Source organism: Athene cunicularia (genome assembly GCF_003259725.1).
Source record: "Athene cunicularia isolate RWA chromosome 5 unlocalized genomic scaffold, athCun1 chr5_part2, whole genome shotgun sequence".
Lineage (NCBI taxonomy): Eukaryota > Metazoa > Chordata > Aves > Strigiformes > Strigidae > Athene > Athene cunicularia.
Window position 1 is genome coordinate 4,570,142 of NW_020799102.1, and position 16,290 is coordinate 4,586,431.

At 37.8% G+C, this 16,290-nt stretch overlaps 1 long non-coding RNA gene across 3 annotated transcripts; it reads right to left on the reverse strand.

Annotated features, from left to right (window-relative positions):
- Positions 1 to 278: 278 nt before the first annotated feature.
- LOC113481184 lies at positions 279 to 12,101 on the reverse strand. 3 transcript variants are annotated; one of them, XR_003398619.1, is made up of 4 exons: positions 11,629 to 12,101; positions 10,068 to 10,171; positions 9,340 to 9,432; positions 7,745 to 8,068 (listed from the first exon to the last, which is right to left on the reverse strand). It is a non-coding gene; the product is annotated as an uncharacterized LOC113481184 (long non-coding RNA). The 3 variants fall into 3 exon arrangements; XR_003398618.1 differs by lacking the exons at positions 7,745 to 8,068; positions 11,629 to 12,101 and adding an exon at positions 279 to 2,927 and having other exon boundaries at positions 10,068 to 10,818; XR_003398617.1 differs by lacking the exon at positions 11,629 to 12,101 and having other exon boundaries at positions 10,068 to 10,818.
- Between the last annotated feature and the right edge of the window lie 4,189 nt (positions 12,102 to 16,290).

A 16,290-nucleotide genomic window follows, 5' to 3' on the forward strand; every position in this document is an offset into this window, starting at 1 on the left:
AAATGATGCATCTACATTTATGCCTCTGATATCAGGCTGCTCTTCAGGATAGCTACGAGATTCAGTGAGGTTTGAATTAAAGGCTAAACAGTTTCAATTTACCTTAAATTAAATTTTCTTAAAGATGGACGTAGAAAGTAATCATGCCAAATATACTGAGAAACAATTAGCTTAAACAGAGTAAATACTACAAAAATCTACCAATTCTCAGCTCATCAAGATAGGTGGTTCTAATGTCCTCAAGGTGACTTCTATGTATTTAAAGGCAACAAGTTTAAGTCCTAATTGTGGAACATATGGTAATTTGTATCAAAATTTCGGCTATGATTTTTTAGTCTTTATAAACTTTTTTTTCTCTGAAAACCAGCAGAGGGAGACAGGTTCTTTTTCACTCATAAAGAAAGCAAAAGGTTGTATTACTTCTTCAAAAATACACTTTTTGAAAATGCAGTATAATTTCCTGGATTAATCTGACAATGCCTTTTCTTGGTAATTTTGAACTTTATTAACACTCACTATTCTTGTTCTGAGTGTTTATTCAAGCTTAAATGGCTATTGCTTACATCTGCAGATGTTTATTCAAAAGTATGTTGCTATTAATATTTCATTGCAGATTTCTTTCAGGGAGAAAGGGGTAGTGTTAGTAATGAATGAAAGAGGAAAAATAGGCCATGGTTACATTTTTATTGTTTCACTGTTATGCAATAGCTTCCATGTGTTTTCCGCATGTGTCAGGTCTGCATGTGGCTCTCAAAAATCTATACAATAATTTCAGCTAACTATATATATGTAGTTACATATATTTATATACATATATGAGTTAAGGTTCAAACATAAGAAAATTCTACTCTGCAATCAAAAAATACTGCCAATAGTTTCAAGTGTAAGTAAAATCTTCTTTTGGGTTCATCTCTTAGGACTCACGTCCTGTTTCAGTAAATGGGAATTTAGGCACTAGAAGCCAAAATACTACCACAGATCTTGGCACAGCAATTGTATGCCCCATAGATCTAGACAACACTCTCCACAAACCAGCATGACAGGGCATACATCTGAAAGTCATAAATGATTTTCCATATTTAAGTCTATTTTTTCAAATACATTATGTCCAGAAGAGCTATTAGAACATGGAACTGAAGAAACAATTTAACACATTTCACTACTTGTTTTACTGTAAATATTTACTTTGTGATACCTATTTTAATCTTTTTCATATAACTTCCTTTTACAGATGGCTTATATAATCAGAGAAGAATTTATAAGAAATGTTTTTTGGATAGGATGTGTTCTATGTCATACACATGATTTCTATCATTTGAAGGCTTTAAATAAAATGAAACTTCTGAACATTCCTAAAATGGAGTGGATGTAGAAGAGTTAGAAAATGCACACAGAAAGCGTGTCAGGGCTGCAGTAAACTCCAGAGGTACCGTGGGATAGTTGCTAGTCTATAGTAAGCTTTCGTAAGGCCTATTAATGCAAGAATGATGCCAGAAAATCCTGAGGGAGAAACTGCGGACAACAGGATGCGTACCTGGAAATAGCAATCATTCCTTGGGTAAAGGTAATTGAGGTAATTGGAAAGACTTCTGGTATTTAAAATCCCAATCACAGCAAGTCATGCTTAATCAGACATCCAAAGGCAGAGGATGATAAAGCTTCACATTGACTACTCACTTGAATTATCCTGTATCAAAAAATTAAAATAAAACAAACAAACCCAAACCACCACTAGCAGTAGGAATCCTAGAGCAAGAGACTTCCACAGTGATCTCTTTAGCAGGCTGCTAAGAAAAAGGCTACAGGGTCTTCCCCCAGCTGCCCAAATTCCTGCAACTCCATTGAAGATCCAAGCCCTCACCAACAAAATCTGCTATTTCCTTTCTGGTATGAGCTAATAGCATGAGGCTTCTTGTAGTAACCCTATGTTCATCAGTAACACGACTTCATGGCTCTTTAAGCATTGCGAGTCAATGGAAATATTTTGCAAGTCAAAAAAAACCTATTAAAAATGAAATGTACAATTCCTCAATGTCATGCATTTATTTGTAGTCACACAGTGTATATTGCTGAAAATAAATTATCCTATCAAGTATGCTGAGGTAGTTTTCATATCCCTGTCCAAGTCTAATTCTGTCATGGCTCTGGCCCTTGTATTTTGGTGTACATTTTTTTGTAGTTTTCATAGGGGAAGTTAAGTGCACAATGTGTTTCCTGGAGGACATTTGTAAAACTGTTGTTCAGGTTAAGGGTCAATGATTCAAATTCAACAGATTTTATCTAATGTATGCTCTGGAAGCAGCAGAAATAATTTAAAATGTGTGAAATCCTTGCCAAGATGCTTTAGTTGGTAAGAAAGCATCTTCTACTTAGGACTGACAGTTATGTAAGAGTAGAGTATTGGCACGTTATTCAAAGGGATTTATTAATTGCCTTTGATGTTTACATTCATGAGTAGAAAGACACCCAAGCTTGAGGGACAAAACCAGATAATGTTTTAATGAAAAATAATCTCTGAGTTTGGTGGAAAACTTTCCAGATAGGAGTGCAGTAGTCAGCCCCCGGCAGAAAGAAGCCAACAGCATTAATACTGTCACAACTCACTTAAACAACTTGATGCAGAGTTTGTGTGCGTGGGAGGAAAAAAGTAGTGTGTGTTCATGTATGCACTGCTCACCAAGAAACTTCAAGGAGGAGGACAGCTAATCAGAATACTGCACAGTTCTGGCCTCACTACGAACCCTGTCTTTGGGGATACTCCTCATCCATCAGAGTAATTCTACCAAATGTATCAGAACTCTGTCAGAATCAAGCTTACGCACCCCAGTGTGGGTGTGCAGAGCACGTTGGTAACATCACTTCTCATCTTCCAAGTTGTCAGAGAAATCACCTGTCAGCAAACCTTCTCGGGATCCACAGTCATCCTTCTGCAATGAAGCAGTGACACATCAGGCCACGGAGAAATACAGCACTCATCCTAATCAAGAGCAGAGCTCAAGCAGCATTGAAGCATTTGCAAACACAGTATTAATGTTAAAAAAAAACTACTTGTTTTCCAAATACAAAGGTAATATTACGTTTTTAATAGTAATGGTCCTTTGCTTGAGAAATAGGCTCAAGAGTAGCTGAAGGATATGGAAGATGATGTGGATAAGGGAATGGCACTTTAACATAGAGTTATTGGCTAATGCTGCCTATGATACCATAACTAATTTGCCACAGTGCAGCAAGTATTTAGGTTTATGCGTGTGTGTGGTGAAAGTATAGAGTGGTCTAGTGACTCTTTGAAACTTCTCAATGGAAAAAAATTCCATCTACCTCCTTTTAACTAAATCCCAGGCCTTTCAGAAAAAAAATATTAAATTGCATATATGTCACCTGCAAATATTACTGCCATTAGAGTACTGCATACTCTTTTGGAAGATCAGAAATTCATCATCCAAGTCAGGAATCACATCACAGTAGCATTAAGCATGATCTTGGTTTTGTATTTAAATCAATGGAAGTTTTGTTCTGGTTTCACTGAAAGCATAGCCCCAAAATAACAGAATTATCTTTGCTTCAACCCATTAAATCCACCTGAAATGTTTTGGCATTGCCCAAAGGTACCTGGCTGAATCCTTGACCTGTGAGAGACTATGTATTAAAATACCAAACTAATGAAAAGCTAGGTCCTCCAGCTATTTGTTCATACTCTCTTAGAAACGTCATCCTGTCCTTCTTGGTCTCACATTATTCAAAACAAGTCCAACTCTAACTTACTAATTAGATTATGAAGTAAATTGCCCATCTTCTATCTAAAATTAAAAACCTTTAGAAATCCATAAGGTTATAGACAGAAGAGCCAGATTTGTTCTAAAAACAAGTAGTCTTTATAAGATTTAAAACCTAAATAAAGATTAACATGCTAGCCTTTAAAATGGCCCTGCCATGCAGTGAAGTATTATTAATGCAGTTCCTGGCTACTGCATTTTCCTAAAGCAGCAGAAAATCCACAGTACTGATAATCTCTGATCCCTCTCTTTGGTTGAGAGAGACTTTAATAGCTTGTTCTAAAGACAGACAGAAGGAGACTTTTTTCAATCCTGAAAATATAAGAAACATGCCCAGCCTTTTAGAGAATTCCTTGCATATCTTTGAGTATGCATACAGCTCTCACTAAAGGGGGAAGATAGGGATTTGGAAGATTCCCCCTCCCCAAATTATTGCTATCACAAATCCTACATTTTGAAAAAGTCAGGCTAAAAATTCTATTCTCAATTAAACCACTTCTGCATGCTTAGTTTTGCTCACATCAGTTTCACGAGTTTTGCAGCCACCATGGCTTTCTAAGGAAAAGGACAGATAGCCTGACAGCTGTAGAGGGCTTACACTGAAAGCTTTTAAAGAATCCTTCTTTAATCTGATTTTAGTGGAAATTAAGCTTTAATCATTTTCTATTTGCACCAAAATTAACAGGGTTGATCTCACAGATAACTAAAACGTTTTCCCGAAGTTTGGAATCTGTTAAGTGCAGTCTCAAAAGCTTCTATTTTGTTGCATTCAGACAAAGAAAGAAAGAAAGAACAAAGCAATGAATGATTCAGAGCAAAAAGCTGGAACTATCTGTTTCCGTGACAGTGTGTATCATAAGGTAATTTGTTAAGATTTCATCTGATCCCTCAATAAAGGGGATTTGCAGCAAACTCTGGAGACTCTGATAACCAGGCCACATAGTGGGATGTGGTTAAGACTAGAACTCAGGTATCCACAGGCTCTTCCATAACTGATTGTTTCCAGAAAGACCCTTCTGACCCTAAATTACTTTAAAAATACTCACAATTTTTTAAATCTCCTTTCAGATATCACAATTCCGAGAATTCACTAACCTTTTAGAGTGGGATCACCAATAACATTTTTCCACTGCTGTATTTCTTTTCCTTTTTTCCCTTTCTCAAATAAGCACATTGGTTAAGGAAGCTCAAATAAGCATGCTAAGTTATTTCATCACCTAGCATTTTAGTGACCTAACCCAAGTCATTTAGGGTCAAAACAGACCTTCACAACACTGAAGACCCTGCAACTCATCAGAAACCATTAGTTCATCAGGAAATAAAAATGTATTATGCTCTCAACTAAGTGCACATATGGAGATTAGAGAGTACTAACAGAGCATGACTAGCACCTTTGCAAATAAAGGACTTCAAAGATAAATACACTGCTTGCCTAATGGCAAAAGGCAGACAGATGTGATGACAGAAGTAGATCTTGTATTGAAAGCTTTTTTTTTTTTTAAACCCATGCTTAAACTATGTCCTTCTGTGATCATAAAGCACTGGCAATGAATGTTTGTTGTAAATGAGGATTCAAAAAAAATCTCATGATGATATTTTTACTGGCTTTGAAAACCCTTACATGATTAAATAACTTGATTGCAGTCTACTACTAACCATTAGTGGTACAAAAGTCAGAATATTTTGATGTGAAATATTAATTCTTGCCCAAAATTTGAGTCCTATGTCTGCAGTCATTAACATGAAGGGAGTTTTGCCTTGACCAGATGATAAAGCCTTGAGACTGTATTTGAGTATCTAAAAAAATCTTTGTGCGGTCACTTCACTTGGAAAAGTTCCTTAAAACCTCAGAAAATCATATTAACTTTAAAATAGCCTGGGAAGCAACATGTTTCCATCTCTGCAAGAATAGAAATTCCACTCAACACAGAGACTGTGTGATTTGTTGGGTAGGTTGGGGAAGGATGACTCCTCAGAAGGATTTGCAGGGGCTCCACACGTCCCTTTGCACAAGAAGTTCTGGGGAGAAACTCAGAAAGGCCAGGGAATGATGGATGAAAAAGTTCTGTTGCGAGACAGGCCTTCCAGTTCTCTGGTAATGAGGCAACTGAACCTGCACCATTTCTTAGATGAAATTATACATCTGCAGCCTGAGGCTCACAGAAAGAGTTTGATAATGCTTTTACAACAGATACAATTTGTTTTGGCAAACCAGTTCGTCTTGGCTTCAGTTCACCAGCCTGCAGAATGGACGTTATCTAACTGTGGTTTTGTGAAACAAGGAACAACTGCAGAGTGCTTTCAGATAGACTGATGAAAGCTCTTTGTACGTTACATTTTTATTGGTGGAGGGTATAGAACACGGAAGGATGTGAGATTAAGGCCAGAAGATGCGACAACATAAGCAAAGAAAATAAGATCCAGAATAATTTTTGTTGTCCTGATCTATTTTATAGGTCAGTCTGTCTCTCAGACATTTCCATCTCCATCACCTTTTAAAACTGTAAATGCTTTGGCAACAAGTACCATAAAGAAAGGCGGTATTAGCTACCTTAAATCCAGTGTCAACACCAGAAAAGGAGGCAACATGTAGCTAACCAATTCTAGGAAGCTCTTAGATATCGGGCAGCTTTTCCACTTCCAAATCGTATCAACAGATTTGGAATCAAAGCTTCTGTTTTTTATTTCCAGTGTGGCAATTGCTCCACAACATGGAATAACTTATTTGCTTTACAATCTATGAAACCATTGGCTTAATGTTTATTTATTTCACAGAATAAGTATGAACACTAATCACTGTAAAGTAATTCACATTAAAACTGCCAATAAGAAGAAACAATGTCTAAGTAATTGCAGTGTGATGGCCATTTGGTTGCACAGTTGATTTGATGTTGGTCTTCCAAAATTATTTTAAAGGTATTACTTTTATATCATATCACTATTTAATTCCTCTTTCTGCAGAAACATATTCTTAAAAGTGAGTGTTAGTTACAGGAATATGTAGCAATCTTGATTTTATTTCTCCACAAGGTTTCCTGTACCCTTTGCTTCAAACTGTCTTTCTCCTGCTTCCCCCCGTGACATGAGTCATTCAGGTCAACCACATAACTTTTCATCCAAGCTAGTTACATTTGGTAAAATTACCAGTTAGATACCAAAGCAAATGTCTAGAGTCCATCTTTTGAAATAAAGCTCAAGATATGCAACAAAATGTTATGCTGATCTGTGAGTAATTACTCCAGGATATGTAATTTCTTTTGAAAGAGCTCATATGAGGATTTATTTCCATTCCTCTGCAGCAGGCAGAAGCCTGTATTTCTATTTTCTAGACACACAGCTTGGCAGAGGCAAGAATAGGATAAACAATGCTCTTTTAAATATTCTCATCCAGTCTTATTTTTATTAATATTTTTGGAGGTGAGGAAAAAATATCTGCAATGCAATATTAAACATGTATGAATTCACAAAGAATAAGGTTCAGTGGTTGATAAAGCACAAAGGGTGACAGAAGCAGAGTGAAACAACTTGTAAGCTACTTTTATGTTTAACTAGGGTTTATGTAGGTCAATACAAACCATGCAAATTCCTCTCTGCATATCTTTTGTAGAAATCTTTTTAAAATTTCATCAAAGAAAAGTTGAGATGACTTCCCTTTCTGTAATAAAGTTGCCCCTTGCCACAGATTATTTACACATCTTGCTTGTAATATTACTTCTGAAGAGAAAGTGTTTCATGTCTGAAGTAGATAAAATGTTTCCTGATGGCCAGGGTCCAAAACAACGCAGGATGGAGTAGAACTTGCAACCATATCCTCCCATTCTTATAACATTCAAATTTCCTCAGCAAGTTTTTCAGGAACAAGATAATGTTGGGGTCCAACGAGGATACCAACAATACTTTTTGCTAAATATCATTCTTTTTTTCAGTGTGAGGAAACAAATACATATCAAGTTTATAACTCATTGTTCCAACAAGCACAGGGATATATTTTTGTGTGTCTTTTGTTTTCAGTGTCCAAAACTGCAAACATTGTCAGCACTATTCTACAGATGTCCACAAACTGCATATTTCATTTTGGCATAACCAGATGAAACACTGGACAAAAGGGTGCTTCACACTGCTGAGAGTCTAGAAAGATTGGGGAAATTGCTTCCAGAGCAGAAATGCTCTTGCTACCCTTTCACTGGAAGATTCAGTCTTCAGCACATTCCCTGTGAAAGTGCAGCAGGGAAAAACAAATGGACTCCAGACAGGTGGGGGACTGGAGAGTGAGAGCCACCTCTCCTCAACCACCTCTGTGGAGCACAAAAATGGAAGGCCATAAATTCTGTTTTAAATCCTTCACCCTCCTATGTCTTGAAAAACACTCAATACACACACTCACCCGCATGCTTGCACACATGTTCACACTCACTTGCACGCTCACCAGTATGTATGCACACTGATGCATCTTTACATTGACTCACACACACCCCCCCCCGCCATGCCCATTTGCTCATACACATTGACTCCTGTGCCGTCTCACGCCCATGCTCACATGTACTCACCCACACTCACTTGGTCATACAGCTGCACCTCTTTGCACTCATACGTGCTTACCCCCCATCCTTTGAGATTTTTTTTTTTTGCTAGAACAAGTAATCATTCATTCTTCAGTTACATATTTTTTATTTTCAACACCGAGTTCTGCTCATGGCACTGATTGTTATTTTGTCTGCAATTAAAGATAAATTCTCACCAGGAACTAAGCACCATAATTTAAAAACCTAAGGGAAAAGGAAGACCTTTGGTTCGTACAATTCATAACACAAGGTAATAGCACTTTTCATCCACAGTGCTTAAAGAGCAGAACTGTACGTTCTCAACATGCATAGGAAAGCGAAAAGTGTGCTCTGAACTTTAATCTCTCAAAGGTACATCAGATCCTAACTCATCTTCTCCACAAAGCCGTTAAAAAGCTTATACTTTAACTCTGATTTGCAGTCCAGTCCAAAAGGTGGGATAACTTCACAGAGCAGAAGACAGTTGAGAAATTGCAGTATGCAATACCAGGGAAAGACAGGTAGCAATGTTCAGCATGCACTTTTGAATTTGCCACCTGATTTGATTCTTTTTTTCTTGTGTTATGAGAAATAGTGACCATTTCTATTTACCTCCAGCATGCTACTCATTACCTTACAGGAGTAGACTTGAATGTCATATTTGTGATACAGGTGTACCATGGATTTATGCAGTAATACAACAATCGTTTGCATTTTATGCTATCATTTTCCTTAGCAATTCTATTATTCCTAATACTTGCTATTTTGACCACCACTGAACACTGCACTATTTTCACAAAACTTTTTTATTACACAATCTAAGCAATAACAGAGCTAGCTTAAGACTTGCCCTTTTGGATTAAAAAAACCCAAGACCACCTTTTCTTCAAGGCAAATCAGTTTACACTACTAATATTTGCTGCTTTATCACCCAGCTACTGAGTATCATTACAGATCTAAAGTAAAAGGTCAACTTTCAATTTTATTACTCTAAGTAATTCCCTGTCATCAGCAAACCTTCTCACCTCATTTTGTAGCCCCTTTGGGATCATTTATGACAACACTGAAGCACAGAAGCCTGGTACAAATTCCTGGGAAACATCACTGATGAATTCCCCCTATTAGTCCAAGGTTGACAGAAAAATAATAATAAACAAAAAAAACCCCTAAACACCACAAGAATAAAATCCTCCTGCTGACTCCCCGTTTTTTCCCCTGCAATAACTGAGTGATAATCATATGCATATAATTATGACAGAAGTAGGTACAATATTAAAAACCAGGCATTTAAAAAAAAATTAGTACCGTGATTTTTTAAATGTTCAGATGCTACTCATCTGCTTTATGATGACAGTGGCATTATAGAAACTGCAGATGACTTGAAAAAAATATGTAATAAAATAGTGATTTACACAAGAAATCGAATAAAAACTGCATCAGGAATAAAGTGCTACATTTTCCTTTAATGACACATTTATGGTGCTTTTTGTTCCACAGGAGATTTGTGTGATATACATACACTGTATGTCCTTTACCACAAACCTTTTTTTTTTTTTTTTTACTTTTTTTAATGTTTCCATTAGTGGAAATGAGAAACCAAAAAAGTGCTGTAAGTGATAACACTTCTTGATGCAACCACAGTACCCTACCTTTCACTTCTTGTTTTTCTTGGTGTTCGTTATTGTCTCATTTCCAAGCCACTCTCTCTTCAGTGGAGAGCACAAAATAGCTTGTACCAACTCAGATGTCTTACCTCCTTTTCAAGTAAGATATGGTTCCTCTTCTGTCTTCTCTTTCTGTTGCTTCAAGTCTTAAGTTATCCTCATGTCCTGTACCAGTATTCATATTCTTCTACATCTTCAAAACAGTAAAACTTTTTGTTTTGAAACTAGGTTTTATTCCTCAATTTACTCTGTTCTTCCCTTCTGAATATAATATGGGTCTTGCATCAGTACTAACTATAAGCATTTTGGAGGCATGATCACACCTGTTTCTCTGACCACATCTCCTTCAATGTTTCTAAAGCACCCTGCATCTTTACCAGGTTTTGGTAAATGTGCATGTAAATAATCTTCCCCTACAGAATAAAAACTATTTCCTTTTTAATCGGTGTAGAGCTGAAATTTTCAAGGAAGCCTCTCTTCTTCAATCTAACCTAAAGTTTTGAGTCACTGGCTTGCTCAGTTAGAAAAATGTATTTTATAAAATCTTCCAGAAATGTAAACAAATACTCAAAAGGAAGAAGGCATAGACCTAAAAATATGATTAAATATTTTGCTGTGCCAAGGCATAAATGTCCCTGATTCTGAATAAACTTAATTGGCTGATAAACTTCTGTTTAAGAGTTGCTGAAGGTAAAATTGAATCTGATTAAGCATGTTTACCTTTATAAAACATGTCCAGTTGAAACTGAATCCTCTTTGATCAAAATAGGACTTATTATTTTTGCTCTAGGGTAGACCTTATTAAAATTCAGTAAATAAAATTTTATATTATGAAAACATTTATTTCTCTTCATCCTTTCCAACCCTTTCTAAGTTCACAGTATATTTTATTTTTCCTTTCACTTAAAATCTAAAGAGAAAAAATATTTTTTATAATTTTAAGATTAGAAAATCAGTCTGAAATCTGCAGCAGAAAGCCAGTGAGGTACATGCCCAAGAAAGGATAAGCAGAAGATGAGATATAATATAGGATAGCTTTAGACTTAGACTTTCACAAAGAGCTCTCTTGTTCTGTGTCTGAGCTGTTCAGTACCTGTTACCTACAGTAACAGAAAAGTGACCTGGAGATTCTACCATTGCAATATAAATAGCTGCAGTTACACTGATAACTCATCTTCATTCTAGAATTTTGGTTTTGGTCAACATTAGAAGACAATGCTTTCTTTTCCCCTGCTTCTCCAAATTAACTAGTGTAATGGAATTCTCCTCAAGCTGCAATAAATAGGTTCTCCTTATATGTCACTGAATAGATGACTAACACCAGAACAGGAATAAGAAGACTCTAATAACTAACAAGAACAATCCATCTAGTTTTTCATCCCAATTAATCACATGACATGACCAGAGTGGATCCACCAAGGGACCAAACTGCAGGCACTCCTAGTCAAGTAGGCACACATCCCACCCCATGGCTGTGGTCATGCTGTCAGATATGTACCAGATCATGGGAGACGGCACTGGCACAGCCCCAGAAAGCTGGGGATCTACCCCACCCAGAGATTCTCCACCCTTCAGTTAAAGCAGGTTCCAGCCTGACATGAAATAGCCACATAGTATTTGGAGAAAGAAAAAATAAATAGCATAACTAACAAGCTACAGTAGGCTTGTGATTGAGAGAGGGTGAAAACAATCTTGAAATTGTCAAAGCAATAATAGAAATCTTCTCCACTCCAAGCAGCAGGCCTTAAAACAGCATGGGACCTGTAAGAAGAAAAAGAAAAAAAAATAGCATCTTTCAGCTGTTGGTTATTTGCTTCTAAAACTACAAAATCTTGCTGCTTGTTTTTTCTGCTAAAGGGTGAGATATCTCAAATTTAGCATAGAATAGCTGCCATAGCGTAAGAGAATTGTCATGGTTTAATCCACAGCAACTTATTAATGAATTCACACTTTTGGTTTACGAAACAACAGGTTAGAAATATTCCCTTCTTCCAAACTGGAAGGGGTTCTTAAAAGTGACTGAAATTTTCAGCTCTGAATTGCAACATCTGGATTAGTTCTATACAAAGTCTTTTATTCTAAATTTCATGTCCTAAATTGGCTTGTACTAGCCAAAAGTAATATAAAATGCCACTTCAAGTCTACAACAGAAAGATGTATCTTGACTCAGTAAATTCATCTCAGTTGTAAAACGAATAATTAATCAGCCCCATATATCAGTTACTAGAGTAAGACTGTCTATGTACAAGTTAACAACAGAAGATCTAGCAAACTTTGAGGCAAATATTCTTCCTCTACTCAATAGGGACTACTCCAAAAAAAAAAAAAAAAAAAAAAAAAAAAAAAAAAATAAGGTAAAATCAGAGCATAATTCCTCTACTCCATTTTTAGTCAGTGTACTCGTACCAGGACTTAAATGTAAGGAAGTCATATTGTTTAGAGAAAACATAACCCTGTTACAACAGGAGACAACGCCCACAAAATATGTAACTCTGGTACAGAACAGTCTCCTGAAAGCCAGGATATGGCCATAACTGATAAGCTCGTGGAACCAATACATTTGTAAAAGACTTTCTGACTACTTACACATACAGAAAAAAGGGTACTATTAATCAGGGAGGATATGAGCTGTACTTGTTCAAACTGGGAAAAGATTCTCGGCAGAGGTCTGCCAGAGGAAGAAAACTTGTAGGCCATACACTAAGTAGAAACTCATATAACTCTTCTGAAACCAATGTCTCCTCAGGGAGACATAAGCCACAGGAGAGTCTCACCAGTGAGCTAATTGCATTCTTGCCTGCCACTTTCATGTGAAGTCAACAGCCCTCCCACACCAGATAAATTAGCCAATTAACCATGACACTCTTAACTTTACAATCACTATTTTATTTCCATTTCAGGTCTGTGGTTAAATGTATTAACTCATTGCTGTTGGGAAACACAGCAAACGACTACAGCAGCCTCAGCTCTGTGGCCAGCAGATATTTGTACACATCACAGGAAACCACACGTTGTGCTAGTTAAGCATGAGTTTTTCAATATTAGCATTGCCATGGCTGTAGACGGATGGAGAATAAACTACCTTCTCATTTCTAGGTGTTTTTTTCCTAACTCAGATAAAACATATTATGCTTCTTCCAATGGACAGAACTGGGTGGGGGGAGAAATACTTTAGCACCAGCCTTGAAGTGATCAGTTTACTCTGTTGTTAAAACACAAAATAATACTACTGTTAGCCTTTCTGCTCACTTTTAATCTGAGAAAATGATGTTTGCTGCTGCCAATGGCAAAAGTACTATCTGTCACTGTTTCCCAGAGCAGAGAGACAGAAGAGGAGATTTAGGAACCAGGGTTTAGGACTCCTGTTTCAGATACATTTGACTACCTCTTTGTTCTGCTGACAGGAGTTCTAATATCAATAACTTTCCACAAAATAAAATTAGCAAAAAATATCAAGGGCACTCTGATATATAGGATTCCTCGTGAAACCCTACCCATTTTTACTAATGCACTAAAGCAGTGTAACAAAACGGTAGCCAAAGACAGTCTTCAACTCTGCCATGGTATGTCCAGCATTAAGAACAGTGTTTCTCAATTTCAGATTAAGGTAACTGCTTCCACTGCAATACTAAAATCCTTAGCAGTTTTCAAATCTTGCAGCTTCCTGCATGTTAAAACTGAAGTAACGGTTTAAGACTCCAAAAAGCATCTTCTAAACCAGTAATTGAACAGCTTTAGAAGCTGTGTGGCTAAGGGCAGGGGAGATCTGAGATAAAGAGACCCAAAAAACCAACAAACCCAAAGGAATTAAGTGAAACTAAAAAAAAAAAAAAAAGGCAAGAGCCAGAAAAAGGAGATTCAATCTCAATAACTGTAACACCATCTTGTTACTTATAACAGAAGGAAAAACTGCTTTAGAAATTTAGATAGAAATTTAGAAACTAATTTAGAAATAAAGCAGGAAATCATAACAAAACAAACTTTGTCATTGCATTAAAGTGAGTGTATTTTAATCTAATAGTATACACCAAGATTAATTTCCTTGTATTTCAGACACGCCAGGGATTCTCATGCATTGGCCAGTATCAGCACAGCGATTGCACCACTGCCTGGGTGCCCTGTTGCTCTACAGAAGGTTTGCATACACTGGCCATGGCCGTTTTTACCATTGGATATTCCAGATCAGCCACTGAAGAGCTTGACATTGTGCCTGACTGGGGAAAACAATGCTGGGTGTCCCGTATTACCATTGGCATCAAGGGCACAGCTCCACACAGCTTTTTTCCTCTTGACACCAACACTTGTTCAAAGAATGTCCATTTCTCCCCTATGCTTCCCTTATTCAAAGTTGCTAATAGAGGCAGAAAAACCTCCCCACCATATGTTTTAAATACCCAGCAGCAAATGGATCTGTCCTGCAGCCTTGCGAACACTTGTTCACATACAGAGGAGAAACCAGCACGGCAGAGCAGCATGAGGCAGGCTATAACCTTAAATTAAATTGCAAAAGGTGAGGATGATCATGTTCCCAGAAGGCCAGCTAAGTCAGTTACAGCCAAACACCACTCAGAGCACTCGAGGGTTTTTTTCCTGCCTCAGCATGTTCAGCTCCTGACAGGGCGGAGGTGAGGACGCTGGGTCGCTGCCACGCAGGCAGAGCACAGTCTCCCTGCCTACAGTGTGTCATGCTCGTGGGGCCTGTGACATGGCAAAAGGTTCAGTCCCAACCACCTCTCCTTGTGCAACATCGTGGTTTATCCTTATAAAATGTAGGGTGGCATTACAGGTTCTTTTTGCACATATTTGTGGCACATTTTTAACTGAACTTTTAAGTATTATTGTACATTTATTTCACCTGTCCTATCAGAATGGCTATTTAGTTTGTTTGTCATAAGCTGGTTTTGATTACTGACATGTAGATGAATTTACACTTAATAAATTAATTCCAGTGCTTCTGGGTCCTAAAAATTATTGTTTACAAACCAGTAAAGAATACTAACTGACCATAAAACTCTATCTCTAAAGTGAAAAATATCGTGGAAAAAAATATTTTATAGGATTGAACAGTATTTCCTTGAGAGGAAAAGCTCCAAGTAGTGCCAGCCCTCTGACATTAATAGCTTACCACAGAGGTCATTATAGACAGTTTACATTCCTATTTTTCTTTCACATGCATAACCCAGAAGCTACAATTTCAACCACCACTTTGGACTCCTCATTATAATTAAGTATTCAAAACCCCATGACAGTTTTGAGTATCTTGCCTAAACTACACAAATCCCTCAATATTTTTTTTCTTATTTGTGTAAACTATTGTAACAATTTCTTAAACAAAACTTAATGTAGCTAGTAAATCAGAGTAACAGAAATGTAACACACAGCAATAAAACTTTTTCAAGCATTTGTATGTCTGTTTAAATACAAGGCTCACAGTACTGAAACATGTAACAGGTTACAACTGCAATCTATGCTTATTCCAGAAATAGCTGTTTTTTATAGGAACTATAGAGTATTTGCTAGTATTTTCCTATCCACTAAAAATAACTTTTCTGCATAACGTATGATCATTTTCAGTGCCCAGAACGCAGAAAAGATACAAAACCTAAAAAAAAGCAGCAGGTACTGCACTTCAAAACAGGGTGGGAATGGAAATCCACAAATCAAACCCCAAGCATAAACAAATGTGCAGGTTGAAAATAGTTTTCTAACTTCTTAATTAACAGAGTCAAGATTTTGTTCCCCTCTTTTTCTCCTCTACCGGGAAGGGAAAACCAAGTGTGAGCACAATAACGCTCAAGTGGGTGAAAGAGAATTAGCAAAAAGAAGCAAAAGAGGCCTGAAAATACACTTTCAAATTCTCATGTATCAGTTCACGATCGGACACATAATAGTAACGATTTACTGCAACCGAGATGTTTGCGCGAAATGCCTTTTGGCATAGGGAGCGAGCTCTCTCAAGAGGCACGGGGGGGCAGTGACAGGGCTCCCTCAGCGGACACGGGAGGGAAAGGAGCTACCGCGAAACAGCTTCTGGCTCTGGGAGCCGCAGAAACTCCCGACGACCTCGCTGCTCCCCGCCGCCGCCGCCCGAGGGGCCAGAAGCACCTTTTCCTCCTGCAGCGCGGCCAGGAGCGGCGGGGCCCGTTAACCCTCGCAGGCGGGGGCCCGTGCGTGAGCCGGGGGTGTTTAGAAGACGGCGCTGCGCCCCCAGCCCGGGCTATCTCTCCACAGAAGCCGCAGGCCGGGGCTCCCCTCAGGCCCACCCGCCGCTGATCGAGGCGAGCGCTACAAAACGGCCCCGCGGCCGGCGGC